Source organism: Ambystoma mexicanum, chromosome 4q, assembly GCF_040938575.1.
Source record: "Ambystoma mexicanum isolate Mex_15411 chromosome 4q, UKY_AmexF1_1, whole genome shotgun sequence".
In the NCBI taxonomy this organism is placed as follows: Eukaryota; Metazoa; Chordata; class Amphibia; order Caudata; family Ambystomatidae; genus Ambystoma; species Ambystoma mexicanum.
The window spans coordinates 1289122364-1289137125 of NC_090928.1; the positions used below are offsets into that span (position 1 = coordinate 1289122364).

The 14762-nt window shown below is 46.3% G+C and overlaps 1 long non-coding RNA gene across 2 annotated transcripts in view; it reads right to left on the reverse strand.

The window, feature by feature from the left end:
• Positions 1–13854, reverse strand: part of LOC138468379 (uncharacterized) — a 238905-nt gene extending 225051 nt beyond the window's left edge. Inside the window, exon 1 of one of the 2 annotated variants that reach the window (XR_011268250.1) lies at positions 13693–13852. This is a non-coding gene — a long non-coding RNA (uncharacterized lncRNA). Of the gene's footprint in view, positions 1–13692 lie in introns of both variants that reach the window. The other variant, XR_011268249.1, reaches the window with a different exon arrangement.
• Between the last annotated feature and the right edge of the window lie 908 nt (positions 13855–14762).

Here is a 14762-nt window from a genome sequence, read left to right on the forward strand (position 1 = left end):
TCCACATTACTCTACTGCAATAATCCGCATCAATACAATGTCAGCAAGAATCATATGCTATCAAGCAAAATCCCCTTTTAAAGATACTGATGGAAATGCAGCTTTCAAAAATGGGTGCAATTCCGTTACTCGCCTCTACCAAGAAGCCAGCGTTTTAAAACCATTCTTTGTTAAGTTGAACATGGAACCCCAAACTATGCCAAAGAAATACTTGCTATCAGAAGCCTATGGGGTGGAGACAATTTGAAACTATATTCTGAAAAGGCTTGAAGGAAGCAATTGTTTAAAGTATGTATTAAAAATGTGAGTTATATTGTAAGAAAAAACAATTTGTAGACATTGTCTGCACAGTTAAAAAGTTTCCCACACTGGGATCAAACAGATTCCACACCTTCCCCCTGGACAAAAGAAGCTTTCCCCAGCCTTTGGCCAAGAGATTGACAGACTGGTGTGAACAGGGACTAGCCAAGGCACCCTGGCATGTTGCTCTCACTCAAGACAATGGATTCTTTGGGATGAATTGCAATATGCTGATTTGGGTGTGACTGGTCAACAACTGCTCAGGGAGAGACAGGACATGTGACCTCTGAGGCAGCCAGCTCTAGGGGCGCAGACAAACCATTGTGGATTCAGATGGCCCAGCACATATATGTTTTAGAAAATTGCTTATAACAAAAAGTGTACCAAGCTGACAAAAATGTACAACTTTGAGACGGTTAAAATGAAAAATTCACTCACAGTTTGAGACTAAGCTGAACTCCGTGCGATGTTCCGGAATTTATTCATATTGTAGCTGCAGTGTTGTTGCTATCAACCTAAAAACCTACAGTAATATGCCCAGAGAGGATCTGCATGCATGTAGCAAATTTGGTGCAGAACCAATATTGGGAAACTCACCAATAGCGCAAATAATTGGTCATTTCTGAACCCAAGCTCGTAGGAACATGGGACTTGAACAGAGACATGCCTTAATTAATCTGTGATGTGTATGTGTATTATGAACAACTTGTGTATCTGGGAAATATGTTTTTGGGGAAAAATTGATTTTCTATGAAAAAGCAATGGGGAGGGATTTCAGCTAAGCCATAAACACAGCATCACTCTGACACGCTGATCCTTTCTCCAGTCAGGGAACAGGGAATTCTCTAACCTATCAAATCCTTAGAGGGTTGGGCATTGTAGAATCAGCCTACCCATCCCCTTTGGAAACACATAAATAGGGACTGCTGAGACCCGGAGAGAACACACACTTTTCCACTTCTCAACTGAATTCTTGCAAAGCACCCTGCCGGAAGACTCCAGAATCCAGATAGATCCAGAGACCAGACAGATAGAGCCAAACTCTAGAACCTTGAAGCAGAGAGGTCTAAACCAAAAGCTGAATCCTTTTCAGCAGGCCTCAGGATCTTTTGCAACCTGATTCTAACATCTAAACTTCCCAGGGGCATCTCAAAATCCAACAGCCGGGCTGAGCTGTTTTGCTTCTCGCTAAGAACCCTGTGCTAGAACCAAGATCCAGACCCAGAAAGCAGTGCTGTATCCAGAGCCCATCAGATCCAGTTTAAGAGGCCGTCCAGACCGTCGTGCAGTGCTGAGAGCAGAACCCAGAGTGCCCGAGACCTGTCCGGTGGCGAGAGTGAAGTCCATACCCTTGACCAGATCTGTGACACGGCCCATTCCATCCCAAAGCCTAGGAGTGAGTATCTCGTCTAGAACTGTCCATAACCAATCTCTACGTTTAAGGTAATCCTCGCCCAACCATTTTTTCCTGTCCAGAACTACATTATAGAATCTTGTGTCCATCCTGTTGATTCCAAATCTGTAAAGTGCAATCTGTCATTTCTGAAATCTTGATTCTATTTTTGAAAATCTACCTTCACAAAAACCTCCGTAACTTTTGAACCGCACGTCCTAGAAGCAAAATTTAACTGTCATTGTAAAGCTATGATCCTAAGCTTTCCAACAAAACGACATTCCAATTCATTATAGTTTTTCCGTAATCGCGATTTACGCACTCAGAAAAATTGCCGCAAATTGCAATTTAGCTCCATTTCACCACTTGTAAAAATAGCTGTTTCTTGTTTGCAATTGCTGAATTTCGTTTTCAATTTGATAATCATTCATGAATCATTGCTTGTGTTGACCTGAACCAATCTAAAGTAATTCTCACTATTGCTGAATCTCCTTAAGTGAATTAAAATCCATTTAGCATATTTTCACTTTCACTGCAATCCCATTCAAAAATATTTTTGCCTGTTTTAAAATCATACCTGTTTCTCTAAGCTTGCTGGGGGAACTGGAATTGAACTGCCATCTTGATTGTATCCCGGAAATCTGTGTGCCCTCATTTCCATCTCTTCATATTGCACAGGGGGGGAGTGAGTAGTCACAGGGGAAAAAGTGACCATATTATCTTTTGATTGAAATCATATCGAGTCTATTTCTGTGTTGCATTCTTTCCCATTATTGCATTTCCTTGAATCACACAAGTATTCTCTGCTACCGTATCCTCCATATTCATAATCCTAAGTGATTAAAGAGATTGTTAATTTTGTAATATTACCCATTGTTGATTACCGTCCATATTCATAAGTGTGCTATTCAAATATTATTTTGTTCATAAAAGTGTGATATATTCGCAAAACAAACCTACTTCTTGGCTCAGTGAGGTCAGGGGGATTCAAAGAGAGGGGCGTTATATAAAGGTTCATCATCCAGATTTAAAGAACTTTGACATAAAAATATATAAATAAGGGCTTCCATTGGGCATCCCAGACTAGGCATTGACTTAGTTGGAGTGCTGCATTGAAGTAACTTACAATGGGCACATATTCCGTGCTCATCTTATATAAATTAAACCCTTCAGTTTATTGATCTCATATATGGGGACACATTCTCAAACCTTTTTGACACAAGTCTGAGATGTGCAATAAATGGATGTGCGCGATTCTCAGAAGTTTGAATCTCAAAAGGGAGACACAATATGCGCTAAGTGTGCGGAAAGCATGTTAATCAACCAAAGTAAGCATGCCAGAGGGGAGGAGTGCCTCGCAAAAGTAGGCCCAAATCCCCTTAAACAAACTTCACAAAAATGGAGCCAATTATTTGGTCCAAAGATGCCTTTCACCATTTATTCAGTCAGAAAGTGGAGGAAGTGGGCCAAAAAGTGAGCAAATAATTTGCACACCCAAGCAATGGACACTATGCTCCCCTAGCACTGCCCACCACACAGTATAAGGGCTAGAAGATTTCAGCAGCGACACTATTCCAATGTGGCAATCCTGTGGGCATCCTGATGCTGCATTGAACCATGAGGAGGCGTTGTATAGATAGAGGGTTACCCTATAAGAACTTGCAGGTGAAGAGGTCCCCCAGGGTTCTGTTTCCTACCCCATGTAATAGTGGAGATGCTCAGACAGTGGAAGGGGCACCTTTCCTCGCTTCCGGTGCAAGGCCATGGCACACTAGCACTAGTGGCCTCTGCATCTGATGTCAAGTGGCCTCTATTCCCATAGGACTCTGATCACGGAAGGACTGAAGCTCTGAATCCAGCATCCTTTTACACTCCATCATGTTATCGGTAAAGCTCTCCCTCTCCAAGATGACCAAAATGAAGCACCTGCAGCGCTCCTTCCCTCAGAGCCGGTGGGGACAACTTGATCGCAACTCCTGCTCACTGGATCCAGGAGTGAGTGCCCCTGTGCTGCCAGGACCCTGAAGTCTCTCTGTACCAAACCGACCTGAGTGTCTTCAGCCCCAGACATTAGGCAAGCACCCTGGTTCCATCTCAGGATTATACCATCACTGTGACCATTTTACTGCAACCACCTAAAATATTGACTTTTCTTTTTTCTTTTGACGCCCTTTACATCCCATATTTAGGTGAGGAAGTGGGTATAGTATAAAATTAATGTATTTGTATTTATTTTGTTTATATAGCGCTTTCATCCAAAGCGCTTTACATTAAAACAACAGAATACATAGAACAATATAACAGTAGAAGCAATTTACAATCATGAATCGAACCAATAAAAACAGTAAGTATAGCAATTAATCTGTAGGGGAAGGGGTGAGGAAGGAAGGAGGAGGGAAGAAACAGGAGGGGAATAGGGTGAAAGTGAAGGAGGATAAGGGGAAGGGGGAAGGAAAAGAGGATCATAGGGAAGATTCAAGGGAAGGGGAGAGATTGAGAGGTGGGGAAGGATTCATGACGGGGAATGGAGAAGGAGAGATTTCAGGGAAGTGCGGAAGGAGGAAAAGGTAGGTATGGAGCGGATTGAGAGAGGTAAGGCATTCCAGTGCAGGGGGGCTCGGGGCTGAAAGGAGCGGAAACGGGAGGAAGCACATGGGGAAGGGGGGACGGTGAGAAGGAAGTGGTCGGCTGAACGGAGGGAGTAGGAGGGATTATAGAAAGAGAAGAGAGATAAGGGGGAGCCAGGTCATGGAGAGACTTAAAGACTAGACAGAGGAAATGAAATTTAAGTTGGGAGTGGAAGGGAAGCCAGCCAAGGGAGGACAACAAAGAAGAAATTGACTCATGCAGGGCAAGGAGACAGAGGGTATGGACGGCTGAGTGGTAGGTAGATTTGAGAGGGGTAAGATGAGAAGCAGGTAGTCCAAAGAATAGGGAGGAGCAATAGAAGAGGCAAGAGAAGATAAGGGAGGAGATTAAGAGTTCTGTTGCATGGAAGGTAAGGGAGGAGCGGACTTTGCGAATATTGAAGAGGTGGTAGCGACTGGGGTGAGAGGTAAGAGAAATATGGTGGGAAAAGGAGAGGGAAGAGTCACAGTGAATGCCTAGATTGCGAGCGTGGGCAGAGATAGGAATATTAGAGGGCAGAAAGTGAATGAAAGGTGGAGGAGAGGGAGGGGGAAGAGTATTGGAGGGAAAGAATAAGACTTCAGTATTGAGAGAAAGAAAGCGGGATGACATCCAGTTTTTAATGGCACATAAGACAGGAAGAGAGTTTAAGGTGGAGGTCAGAGGAGAAGAAAGAGAAAGAAAGGAAGAGTTGGGTGTCATCAGCATAGAAATGGTGAGAAATACCTAATGAAGAGATGACAGGGGCAAGGAGAGAGGTGTAGAGAGAGAATAGGAAAGGGCCAAGAATGAACCTTGGGGTATGCCATATTCCAAGGGGAGGGTAGGCGAGGAACGGCCCCCCCACGAGACAGTGAATGAGCGGGAGGAGAGGTAAGAGGAGAGCCAGTTGAGAACAGAGCCTTTGAAACCAAAGGAAGAAAGAGTATTGAGAAGTAGGGAGTGATCAACAGTGTCGAAAGCAGCAGAAAGGTCAAGGAGAATAAGGACAGAGGTTTGCTTAGAGTATCGAGCGGAGAGGAGGGCAGTTTCAGGAGAGTGTTTAGGCTGGAAACCAGATTGAGAGGAGGGTAGGAGAGAAAGACTAGTGACAAAGGCTGAGAGCTGGGAATAGGCGAGGAGTTCAAATAGTTTAGAGAGGAATGGGAGAAGAGAGATTGGACGAAAGTTAGAGGTAAGAAGGGGATCAGCAGAGGGTTTCTTCAGAATAGGAATGATGGTGGCATGCTTAAATGCAGTGGGGAAGGTGGCTGAGGAAAGGCAGGTATTGAAGAAGGAGGTTAGGTAAGGAATAAGAAGAGGGTACATCTTGGAGATAAGAAGCGAGGGTAGAGGATCAGTAGGGGCAGACGTAGGATGGGCTTTGGACAGGAGGAGGGACACGTCAGAAGGGGAGACAGGCGAGAAGTCAGACATGCAGGCTGAAGGGGAATAGGGAGGGGGGAAAGGGAGGGAGTAGGAAGAGCAGTACATTTTTTGACAAGGAGAAAGAATCTTAGAGGAGAAGAAGTTTGCAAAGTCAGAAAGAGAAAGGGTAGAATGTAAGGGGCATCTCCCCCTGCATATATATTGGGTAAAAAGGGGGGTCAAAATGTAAAAGGTCAGCATTATAGGGGTCGCAGTAATCACATAGCTCCTTCCATCTCCACATCTGGGAAGCCCCAAGGTCCGGTGCTGCTCTTCGTTCTGCAATTGCACCTTCAAACTCACCACCAAGTCCTTCTTCTGTGGCTGGCTCTGCTCCGGTGTGACTTTGTTTGCGAGAATGTCTTCATAAGTCATTCTTCCCTGGGGTCTTCTCAAGCCCATCTTGCCCTCAGAATCTAAATCATGTACTCGAATCTGATGGGTGGACATTGGTCGCGACTACCGCCGACCGCATCTCTGCCTTTCAGCTACTCTGGCTTAGACCCTTTACCAGGGAACTACCAAAACTCGAATCATCGTCCTGCCACAGGTGCATTTCTGCAAATTAGGACAATTGGCATTTGAATAGTGAAACCCCTATGCCTAAAATGTGAAATACCTTTAAAAGCATAACCCCAGAAGTACATTTCTATAGTGTAATAAATTATAAATATGGACTGCAGTTGAGGTACTTATAACTTCCCTCAAAGACCCAGAGGGAAGTCATTGCCTATCAGCGACATAATGTAGCCTGAGGCAGGGGTGGACTAGGAACCAAAAGAGGCCCGGAAAATAATTTTTCAAAGTGGAACCATATTACACATTTCCAGCTAGCTCAACCCTTTTTCTATGGGAAAATTGGGAAATTCTACACATAAGAGGCCCATTGTGCAGGGGGCTACCAGGAAATCTCCAGAGTTCCCTATAAACCAGTTGTTTAGGGATATTTTGTTCCTGTATGACGTTCCTACAGAAACCACATGTGTACTCAAATCATACTCTATAATAACTGCCTGATATCCCAGTGATTGTCCATTATAAACTGCACACCCGGACAACGTTGGGTGTTGTGTTTGTCGTTTATACTGTGGCCATGACCGCGGTCGCAAAGTGCTGAGCCTTGTCTGTATGGAGGCGAATTGTGACACTGAGCAGGGTGGAAGCCACACCGTGGTCTATGGGAGAAAAGGGGAAACTGGGAGAAGCTGGGAGGGGAAGAGTGAGAAACGTCTGGGAGACCAAAACACACCGACGTTACTCACCACATGCAAGGAAATTAAAACGTGATAGTGATTGCTGGGGTGAATATATAGATTTCAGTTTTTGATGACAAGAAAATGTAAACAAAAGGATGGACGAGAGCTTGCTTTATTGGTCAGCAGAACCTTTATGGAGGCTGTTACTAGTGGGATGGTGGGATTACGTTTGCTGTGGATGCGTGATGGACTTGAGGTGTGCTTTAAGAGTTCTTAGGAGTTGTGGTGACTAATAACCAGATAATAATATTGGATTCCCTCATGATGATGACTGGGGGGTGGTGGGGTTCTGTAGCAGAATACATACTATGGTTAAAAAAAGGAGAGTTTGACAAACAGATCTCCCCCACCCGAGCCACGTAGATTGAGTTGAGGGTTGAGAAGAGACAATGAGTGTTGCCCTTGAAGGTAGTGAATTGGTAAATAAGCTACTGCAATGCAGTTGGAGGAGGATTACCGAGAAATAAACGAATGGAAGAAATGATCAAATATTCGTTTTTTTAACTTAATGCGGGAGGAGGAGCCTCCCCTCTCCCCCTTACTTTAACTATTACCCTTTCCCCACCCCATACCTATATTTGACAAAAATGTCCCCAAAATTCGAAATTTTTCGGTATAACAATTCGGTTATTTCTCCCATTCGTTATTGTATAGTCGATCATTTCTTCAGATTCCGTTGCAGAACATTACATTTGAGGTAAGGCTGTAAAATAATGCACGGCCGGCTACTTAGGTGAAAGATGGCATTCACATTTAGGACAACACTGTAGGTGGGCAACTGTCAGCTACAAGGCCTGTTTGTGAAAGCTGCCTGGCACCTAAAGATTTGAGGCCTTCCTACACTGCCTTGGTGTATTCAACACAAACTTTTCCACTAGATTCCTAGGCCCCGAACAGCCAGTTTCTATAGTCAGGGAACCTGAGAGGAAATACGGGCACACTTAAACCAGGGTGGCTTTTGGCATGTGACTCCACTGGGACCTGCCTTGGCCTTCTTGAGTCTGTCCTGTCACGTGCTTCATGGCGATCTAAAGGTGGCGTGGGAGGTTGTATTCCTCTAGGTCTGAGGCTGGGCTCTTCTGGAAGTTTATTTGCCGAATCCAGCCTTGCCTACCTTTCTGAACCGGAGCCATAGTTATCTGGAGCCATAGTTATCTCGTCCTGCAAATAGAATACTGCAGGGTAATCGTAGGTTCAGAAGGACTGCAGAGCTCTCTTTTTGCAGGTTAACAATATTGCACTAATCCCCCGTTCCAAAGTCTGGAGCACGGGCTAATGGCCTGGGAGCCCAAGTTAACGGCCCGAGCGAAGCGAGAGCAGATAACGTGGCTACAGGCCATTACCCCTGTTCCAGCACTTGGACTGGGGGATTAAACCTAGTGGCACCCCGGGTTGACAAAGCAGTAACCCGGGGTGCTAAAACAAAAGAATTTCCCTTTGTTCAACAGGACACTGTGCACGTCCTGTTGAAAGAAGGAAAATACTTTTCCAAGATGGCTGCCAAGGAAAGGTAAGGCGGGGCTCCGTACAGAGCCCCTCTTCCCTTTCCATGGTGGCCTGCGGGAGGCGAGAAAAAGGAGCGGCTGCAGCGGCGGCCCTGAGCGCCGCAGAAATAAGGTAAGTGGGGGGGTGGGAAGGTGAGAAAAAACTCTTAAAAATGGATGGAGGATAAGGCCGCCAGGCGGCATGGAATGCGGACTGAGATTGCCGGTTTCAGTCTGTGTTCCTAGCCATCTGATTGGCTGGTGTTAGGGAGAATTCTCTGTAAGGCTAATTTCCCAAACCTAGTGAGTCCCCCAGCAGCTTTGATGGATTTCTGGAGTTTGTTTTTTTCTCCTGCCAAGAGTGAGACTCTTTTTCTCCCACTCTTGGACATAATTTATGGTGTTCCTTTGACTGTTAATGTGTTTTATGGTCTATGGGGTCCTTTACTCCATAGGGTCTCATGTGTTTTTACTATGTGTGTTACACAGCACCCTCCGTGCAGTGACACAGGGGTGTCATAGTGACACCCCACCATAGACGCCATACCCTGGGACTGACTACTGTCTCCCAGGGCATGTAAAGTCACCATTGGCTTTACCAGTCCCAAATTATGAACAGAAACCAGTACAAACCATCATATTGTGGACATACTGGCTGGGGCAATTTGATTGCCCCGGGGTCTGTTAGTCGAGGGGGCACGTCTCCGTCCCCCCTGATCGAGTTTTGGCTGGTGGGAGTGAATAATACTTTTTATTTTCGACCGAAAATATATCCCTATGGGATTTTCCCATTGTTCGAGGCTACCAACTTTAATTATTTAATTCTCATAGCCTCGAACATACCGCCGGTTTATTTCTTTAATATTAATTCGCCGGTTGGTATTTTTTGCCAGGACTCGATTCTAAAATGGTGTTTGTGTTCTCTTCTGTGACTCCAACCCAAGTCGAGCCCTTTGTTCCACTTTTGGCGGGCTTCTCCACAGAAGCCTCCAAAAGTGGTGCCACTCTGTCTGGGTACCACAGGGGGTATGGGAGGGGGTTTAGGCACCCTGGACTGAGTTACCTTGGTAACTCAAGTCGCACTCTTGTGTGATTGGCCCAAGTGTTGATCCGGCCGGCTCACCACTTAGCATGTTTGAGTGACAGCTAGGCTGAGTGAATGGGGGTGTGCTGCATAAAAGCAGGGCTTTGGGGACTGGAACTTCAGAAGTCACCACAGGACCTGAGAATCCGATGAGGGAGAAGCTGAGCCGACCTGCTACGATGACACCACCGGTGGAGCCCTGCGGAACCGACTCACTACTTCCCGACGACAGAGAAGATCTCCCTGCTGGAGAGTCTTCTTCCCCTGACTGGTGGGCACAACCAGTTTACCTTCTTTTTCTCGCATCCCAGGACGTCTTGTGGTCGAATTGCCCGTGCCAAGCAGCCCGGCAATCGGATAGCCACTTACCACTGGACCGCGAACTAAAGGACCAATCCTTTTAACTGTGAACTCTGCGGCTGGTTTCTTCCCTGGCAGTGCAACGGACTCCTGTCTTCCTCCCCAACGAGATCCTCTCTTCCCCCGGACGAAGCACCGACTTGCATCCGCTGCCAGGTACAACTGCCCCCGCTGGAGTATTCTCACCACTTTAAGGTACTGTGTCCGCCAGGCCTCCCTTTCTAAAGATTGCTACAAGGTAATAATAATCCCTTAAACTTCTGGACTGGGCTGGCCGCCTTGACCATCTAACTGGTCCCTTTCTTTTGGTCCAACTCTTTCTGAACCTTTTCAAGACTTTTGTGCACTTTTCAACCGTGTGACCTTGAACACATTTCATTCTGATCCTCTTAAAGTGGATCCGGCCTTCTGAACTCTAACTTCACGGTTTGACTCTGCCTTCCTCTTTTGCTGTGTTCTTGTGAAAGTGTTGGAATCTGTTTCAATTTATACTCTGCTTTTCTCTCCCTTTTAAAACGAATTATTGGAGTGCCATCTGCATTAAGCGCTCACCGCTGTCTGAAAATAAGTGGGGCTTTACTTAAGACTTGTCTTATATTCTTTTAAGGGAGTGTATATCTTTTAGTGACCGTGTTTGAACTGCTTAATATTAGAGCCTGTGTGTTTTACTAGATGTGGTTTTAAATAAATAATTATATCTCTTTTACACCAAGCTCTGGTCAGTGTTTGCTTGTTCTACTGTGTTCTTTTGACCTATTGTGAATACTCTGTATACTGCCTAACTTTTCTTGAGGGAAGTCTGACTGCTCAGCCACAGCTACCAAGTGAATCTGTGTGGTACAGACTGCTACCAAGTGGGTTTACTGCCAAACACCTGTAGTCTTAAATCTTTTGCAGTGGTCCCAGAGGGAACTGCACAGGTTTCTGCCTAACAGCTGGCTCCACCCACCAAGGTCTAATGGGCGCTGGACTTTTCCTAGACTAGCTTTAGTAATATTTATTTATTTGTGGGGCTGTGAAATGCTTCATGTCACCTTCTCACTGTTCCAGTTATTGTCGGCCTGGTCCAAAGGGACATGACGTTGGAAACACGAAATATCGAAACATGACATAACACAATGTACATAATGTGCTTGTACAACAAAACAAAGGTTGAGGTTGGGAGAAGGGAGATGTAAATATACAGGCAGATAAGTGAAAAATGACCAACACATCCTTAAAAACTATAATGCATGAAAATCAGGACACTGTGGAAAACGTCCCCGAGCACAACATATTCTACCACACTGTCCCTTTCTTGTCCCACGTTTTTTTTTTAGAAAAAAAGTCACAAATATTATAGGTGTGCTTTACACGATGCACTTAATGTGCCTTTGATTTTGCATTAATATATACAGACATCATCTGAGAAAAGTAACTTCTAATTAATAGTCCAAACAGTTTAAGAGTCCCCGTGTTAGAATTTCCAAACATTTTATACTTTCATGTTTGCAGACCTTTCTGTGTCTCCCCCCCTCGCACCCCCCCCCCCCCCGTTACTGTTCAGATGCAGTGCGGCCATAGCCGTTTACGCCCGCAGCACTAACTGATTACAGCAGTGCGCATTTGCGGTTCATAACTGCTGACAAAAAAACAAAGCGTCGTTATATAGCGCTGCCAGCTTCTAGACGCAGTAGGGACAAGCTTAATTATTATATTCCACCACAATGCATATTGACCAGGGCACAACGAGGGGCTGGATAGGCCCTGCCGGGACTCGAACCCGCTACTGGGATCGCTAGAAGTGAATCAGACTATCACGCATGGTATACTTGCACTGGTTAAAAAAAAAAAAAAAAAAAAAAACAACAGCATAACTCAAAAAGAAAGATCAAACTAATCCTTAATTGGACAAAATAACAACTAGATGTGAAGATTAGCCACAACGAGAGGCCTGGGAAATAATTCCCCAATTGTGATGTCATAACTAGGGGGCAATAATCGCCATATTGTGATACCATCACTAAAGGCATGTAACATGATGTCACGTGTGATGTCACAACTAGGGGACAACAAACGAACTTGTCAGTTGTGAGATCACAACTAAAGGGCTATAGTATGAGGTCAAGGGTGATGTAACAACCAGAGGACTGTTGTATAATTGTCTAGAGTATTATGCTGTGTTTCCTCTGTGTGTTATACAGATCTGGGAGTACTAGTGGACCCTACAACTGAAGGGTCAAAACAGATGCCGTGTGTGGGTCAGGCCCTATCCCAGCGCATATGGATGGATTGTACCATATGCACGTGGCAAAGGTGGGACATACCATTTCTCGACGACAGGGATGATTTACACAGGAGGCAAATAATGGATCATTCCATATGCCAGTGAGCAGAGATGCCTCATAATCAGGTGAGACATAGGTGGATTATCCTATGGCCTAAGCATATACTTGGGTCAACCCATATGAAAGTAGCAAATGTGGTACCCAACATATGCTGGTGACACAAATAGACTTATTTGTGTGTGTATTTCAGAAATGGATTGCTCATACCCTATATCAGTGAAAGACAAGGGGGCATACTGTGACTTGGTGATTAAGATGCATCCAACCATTTCTTGCTAACAGAGGTGGTCCATACCATTGCTCACTGACAGAGGTGGTCCATACCACTGCTCACTGACAGAGGTGGTCCATACCATTGCTCACTGACAGAGGTGGTCCATACCATTGCTCACAGGTGGTCCATACCACTGCTCACTGACACAGGTGGTCCATACCACTGCTCACTGACACAGGTGGTCCATACCACTGCTCACTGACAGAGGTGGTCCATACCATTGCTCACTGACAGAGGTGGTCCATACCACTGCTCACTGACAGAGGTGGTCCATACCATTGCTCACTGATAGAGGTGGTCCATACCATTGCTCACTGACAGAGGTGGTCCATACCACTGCTCACTGACATAGGTGGTCCATACCATTGCTCACTGACAGAGGTGGTCCATACCACTGCTCACTGACAGAGGTGGTCCATACCATTGCTCACTGACAGAGGTGGTCCATACCACTGCTCACTGACAGAGGTGGTCCATACCAAATTTCAGTGACTGAGATGGATCAACCCATATCTCAGTCACAATGGATCATACTATTTCTCACTCGATGAAGCAGGACCATACCAACCATCTTTCGCTGACAGAAGGCCTATTGCATTGACAGAGATAGATTATATGGTGACTGTCTCAGTGAAGGAGGTGGATCGATAACACCGTCTCTCACTGACAGATGCCTCACACCAGCTTTCAGTCACTGAGATGGGTCATACTATTTATCACTTGATGAAGGAGGCCCGTACCATATCCCACTGACAGAGATGGGTTATACCATTTGTCAGAACACATGAAAGGGTTTTATAATGACGCAATCCCGCAGGAAAACGTTCCATGAATCAGGCCTATGGACTATACCATTCGCTAGTAACAGAAACAAATAACTCGACGTCATAAGAGAAATGGCGCACGCGAAATCTTGGGGCCTTTGTAATATGGATCCTACCATCTCTCCGGGTCATACCATTTCTCAATGAGCGGGAAGAACGCGGCTAGGCTAGTCAGTCAGTCAGTTTGCGACGCAGGGGGGCACACAGACGAGTCTCTCGCGCCACACAACCCCCCGAGCAGAGGCGGCCCCTACCACATTCCAGAGGCGCGCTCTTGGATTACCACACGGTAGGGCGAGCAGGCTAATCCGCGCCACCGGCCGGCCGGCCAGCCAGCCAGCCGGGGGGTGCTTACCAGTTGGCCCCGCACATTGGTTAGGTCACTTCTCCCGCGGCTCTGTCCCGATACATATATGACGCCGGTTGAGCGCGCGCTTCCTGGCTCCAGCTTATGCAGAATAAGCAGAGGCGGGGAACTCTGCGCGCCACATTAGCCAGGCCCGTCCACTCAGCACTTCTCCCGCTGTTGTCTGCCTGCAGCCAATCCCCGGGCCCCGGCGGGCCCCACATGCCAGTGGCCAGGGGGGAGAGGGAGGCATTGGCTCCCAGGCCTCGCCAGCCGAGGGAACTTGACAACACAAAGTAAACAGTGCTGACAGAAAAGCCCAGAGCCTGGCATCAAATGAATGGGCGTGGAGAGTGGACCTGACAAACGCAGGCCCTCTAGAAACGAATAGCAGCAAAGTTTCCCTTAATGAAGCTGGGGCGTGCTGCATACCTAGCCGCACAAGGTGGGTATGCACAGGAATGAGGCATGACGAAAAGCATGCCTGACATTAACATTGATAATAAGTGGTCTCACCCAACCTTTCCTGGTACTGTGACAGAGTCCCCTGAATGACCTTGCTGGTCGGTTCCTCAAGAGGGCTGAGTGAGGCCACAAGCCACGTGATGCAACAGGAAAATCGACTAGGTAACCCCACTGCCAAGTGCGGAAGGCAGGGGGTCGTCACATTGCCAGCGTTGATGCTCCTGCCACTTTGAGATTATTGCTGGGAGCAAAACCGCACCTGCACCCTCTGTGCCCGTCGCGCGGTGTCAGAAACGTGGGACTGACTGGGATCTCACCAGAAGATCCCCCTCTCCCCAAGGCTCGAGAATCATACAGCGAGGACCGAGGGCGGGTCCAGGATGTGGAAGGCAGCAGAGAGAGGGCCACTCAAGAAGAGGGTTCAACCCCAAACCCCATATCAGAAGTGTAAGCAATCTAAAGATGAGGGGCCTGTAAGCCAATTCCCCATCCCAGCTACCAAATAGTGGCCTTATTATTATTATTAGGGCATGTATTAAGCGTGGATCTAGCTTCGCAAATGAACCGAGTGTTTTACAAGTCACATTGGGAAGTACACAGTGAGGGAAGCAAAA